General features: G+C 35.4%; 1 long non-coding RNA gene across 1 annotated transcript; it reads left to right on the top strand.

Annotated features, from left to right (window-relative positions):
* Positions 1-3,468: 3,468 nt before the first annotated feature.
* LOC306935748 lies at positions 3,469-4,479 on the top strand. Its single transcript, XR_013791421.1, has 3 exons — positions 3,469-3,529; positions 3,628-3,695; positions 4,231-4,479. It is a non-coding gene; the product is annotated as an uncharacterized lncRNA (long non-coding RNA).
* Positions 4,480-4,708: the final 229 nt, after the last annotated feature.

Below are 4,708 nucleotides of genomic sequence, written 5' to 3'. Positions count from 1 at the left end.
TACCCAGGATGAGTGCTCATACGTGGGTAGCGGTTAGTGAGCAGACTCTGTCTCTCTGGAGGTATTTTTTCTCAATTCTATGCCCACGATGAGTGCTCAAATGTGGGTAGGGGTCTCTCCGGAGCTCTCCCTGGTGCTTTATGGATAATTTTGGACTCCCCTCTTCAGAGGTCTCCCTGGTAGTTTATGGGTCATTTCTGGACATTATCATCATCATGAACTAGCTGTAGTTAATAGTTAGTTAATGGTTATTTGTACCCCAAAGTAAAGTGACAACATTTTCATCATGAACTAATCATGAACTAGCTGTAGTTAATGGATATTTGCACCCCAAAGTAAAGTGACAACATTTTCATCATGAACTAGCTGTAGTTAATAGTTAGTTAATGGATATTTGCACCCCAAAGTAAAGTGACAACATTTTCATCATGAACTAGCTGTAGTTAATAGTTAGTTAATGGATATTTGTACCCCAAAGTAAAGTGACAACATTTTCATCATTAACTAATCATGAACTAGCTGTAGTTAAGGTTATTTGTACCCCAAAGTAAAGTGACAACATTTTCATCATGAACTAATCATGAACTAGCTGTAGTTAATGGATATTTGCACCCCAAAGTAAAGTGACAACATTTTCATCATGAACTAGCTGTAGTTAATAGTTAGTTAATGGATATTTGCACCCCAAAGTAAAGTGACAACATTTTCATCATGAACTAGCTGTAGTTAATAGTTAGTTAATGGATATTTGTACCCCAAAGTAAAGTGACAACATTTTCATCATGAACTAGCTGTAGTTAATAGTTAGTTAATGGATATTTGTACCCCAAAGTAAAGTGACAACATTTTCATCATGAACTAATCATGAACTAGCTGTAGTTAATGGATATTTGCACCCCAAAGTAAAGTGACAACATTTTCATCATGAACTAGCTGTAGTTAATAGTTAGTTAATGGATATTTGCACCCCAAAGTAAAGTGACAACATTTTCATCATGAACTAGCTGTAGTTAATAGTTAGTTAATGGATATTTGTACCCCAAAGTAAAGTGACAACATTTTCATCATTAACTAATCATGAACTAGCTGTAGTTAAGGTTATTTGTACCCCAAAGTAAAGTGACAACATTTTCATCATGAACTAATCATGAACTAGCTGTAGTTAATGGATATTTGCACCCCAAAGTAAAGTGACAACATTTTCATCATGAACTAGCGTAGTTAATAGTTAGTTAATGGATATTTGTACCCCAAAGTAAAGTGACAACATTTTCATCATGAACTAGCGTAGTTAATAGTTAGTTAATGGATATTTGTACCCCAAAGTAAAGTGACAACATTTTCATCATGAACTAGCTGTAGTTAATAGTTAGTTAATGGATATTTGTACCCCAAAGTAAAGTGACAACATTTTCATCATGAACTAATCATGAACTCTTGATTAACTAATCATGAAGTAATCATGAACTGGAAATTTGGACACAAAGTCACATCAATATAAATAATAGTGAAATGCAATACTAACAATACAATACAATCTGAATCCAAAATTACAATTACAAGCCACCTTCAATATTGCCATTTTTTATTTACAGCCACACCCTCCCCCCACACAGAAAACTATAAACAAAATGTGATGTATATCAATAACAAAGTGTTAAATGGCCACTTATTACCAAATAGACAGCAGTAATATGAAAAATAACAAACAAAAATAAAAGCCAGCAAAAATATGAAAACCCTTAGTTCCGTTGTCATTGGGGCTCTTTCATCTGAATTGTGACATTGTTCGATTGGTCTTTTTCCTACCACACAAACCGTGAGGGAGGGGAATCAATGTTGCACCATCAGTGTCCAGACTTGGATCCGTTAGCTTGCCATCCAATATGCACTGGGAATTTATCTGGGGAATTGTTGGGTATGGAGAATGTGGAGCCTCACATAGACCTGGGCTCCTCAGTGGATGGGAAGGGAAGCGCTGTCCTCTTCTCCATGTGCTCCAGGGGATGAAGATGGGGATCACCCAATCTAAAAAAAAAAATGACCTATGGTAGATCGGACAAGATCCAATAGCATGTTATTCACACACAATGTTTTTAAATCCCCATGAATTAGTAAAAATTAACACCTTTTTAACTTGCATTAATTAGCTTAATCATTTTCTTTTTATAGTAATCATTTCAAATACATTGAAAACCATTCAAAATAATTCAAAGTACTTATTTTCTTTTACAATGTTTCAAATATTCACTATATTCAATGAACTGTTCCTTTTCCACAAAAATACTATGAAATGCTCCTTTACGTATCACAATGCAATGAGTTAAATTGCATAAAGTGCACATTCAATCGCTTTACAGGGTGTTTTGTGCAGTAACTGAGGTATTCATGACTCAAATGTGCTTAGTATATCTCTCCCTGGCTAGCATCAGGTGAGAGATGCACTAAAAATGTACATTCAATCACCATAACCCAAAATACTCATGTACAGGAATAAGTGTTTCAAAATGTAAAACACCATTTAAGATAACCATCTTTGTTCTTGTCTCACTCACCACTGATCAATGAATGAATGGGCTCAGACTGCAATGTCACCTGTACTACTGGCTGCTCAGTGATTTGCAATACTCGCTCTCACACTGCTCTGCAAAGTTCAAAATGACACAATATACAAATCAGGAGTTGTCTAACAACATTAAGAATGTGGATGATTTGAATTGGAAGATTATTTTTTAGTCTTACCAAGTGGATTGCAAAGATTGTTCCTCTGTGTGTGTTTACAACAACACATGAAGAACCAGCCATGTGTTCAATTGAACAGGAAAGGGGAGTTTTCCTGCTTAAATACTGACAGGAAGTGGAATCACTGGTAGGCTGGACATAAACGCTTACAGGCTCACTGATTGGCCACTTAGGTTAGCAATCACAGAGCCAGGTAATTTTAACCCTTTGCAAAAACGTGTTAGACATCCTGTTTGTTTGTTTGTTTGTTTTCCCTTTCATGTATATAGCTTCTTGGCATTTTAATCAGACTTGTAGAGCAACATTTTAGATATATTGTATATAACTTAAATGCATTCATTCACTGTAAAAAAAAAATCACTGAAATGAACGTATGTATCCTATTAACTATTTTTTAATTCAGCCTACCCAGGCTTGAAAGCAGGCAGCCAATTTACAAGTGTTAAAAACGATCTAAAATGCTTTTGAAATAACACACATTTAAGTTCTAAAATGTTGCTCCACAAGTCTGTTTAAAATACAAAACAAGCTATTTACATGAAAGAGAAAAAATGCAAAACAAACAGGGTGTCTAACAGGTTTTAAAGGATTAAAATTACCTGGCTCTGTGATTGCCAGTGGCCAATCAGTGAGCCTGTAAGCATTTGTGTCCAGCCTACCAGTGATTCTACTTCCTGTTAGTATTTAAGCAGGAAAACGTCCTTTTCCTGTTCAATTGAACACATGGCTGGTTCTTCATGTGCTGTTGTAAACAAACACAGAGAGACAATCTTTTGCAATCTGCCTGGTAAGACTAAAACATAATCTTCCAATTCAAATCATTCACATTCTTAATGTTGTTAGGCAACTCCTGATTTGTGTATTGTGTCATTTTGAACTTTGCAGAGCAGTGTGAGAGTGTTGCAAATCACTGAGCAGCCAGGTGACATTGCAGTCTCAGCATTCATGAAGTGGTGAGTGAGACAATGTAGAACAAAGATGGTTATCTTAAATGGTGTTTAGCCACAATACATCCTGCCAATGATTTATTGTTACATTTAGGTATTTAAGTTCATGTTACATTTTGAAAGACAGTTTGTTACTGAAGGAATACAATATGCATGTACATGAGAATTGTGGGTTATAGTGACTGAAGGTACATTTTAAGGGTACATACTAAGCACATTTGCGTCATAAATACCTCCTAGTTACTGCACAAAACACCCTGTAAACCTTTTGAATGTGCACTTTATGCAATTTAACTCATTACATTGTGATACTTAAAGGAGCATTTCATACTATTTCTATTTTTGTGGAAAAGGAACAGTTCATTGAATATTAAACATTGTAAAAGAAAATAAGTGTTTTGAATTATTTTGAATGGTTTTCAATGTATTTTAAATACATGATTACTATAAAAAGAACATGATTAAGCTAATTAATGCAAGTTAAAAAGGTGTTAATTTATGCTAATTCGTGGGGTTTTGGATCTTGTCTGATCTATCATAGGTCAGGTTTTTTAGATCCCATCCTCATCCCTTGGAGCATCTCACGTGGAGAAGAGGACAGCGGTTCCCTTCCCATCCATCGAGGAGCCAAGGTGCATGTGAGGCTCCACTGTCTCCATACCCAACGTTTCCCCAGATAGATTCCCAGTGCATACTGGGTGGCGAGATCCATGGTTTGTGTGGTAGGACAAAGACCAATCGAACACTGTCACAGTTCAGATAAAAGAGCCCCAACGAGAACAAAAACAAACTTTGGGAACTAAGGGTTTCATATTTTTTCCGGCTTTTCTTTTTGTTTGTTATTTTTCATATTACTGTTGTAGTCATTTTTCTATGTCTATTTGGTAATAATAAGTGGCCATGTAACAATTACTATTCATTGTTGACTGTGTTTTATTTATAAGAGCCAGGTCATTTTGTTTCATAGTTGTGTCAAACCATATTGGATAAGCAATGATCTTAACAAGTACTTTAGTTTT

The sequence above is a fragment of the Electrona antarctica genome, assembly GCF_951216825.1.
Source record: "Electrona antarctica genome assembly, chromosome: 13".
NCBI classification, from domain to species: domain Eukaryota; kingdom Metazoa; phylum Chordata; class Actinopteri; order Myctophiformes; family Myctophidae; genus Electrona; species Electrona antarctica.
Note: the sequence above shows the minus strand (reverse complement) of the source record. Positions and strands in the feature narration are given on the sequence as shown.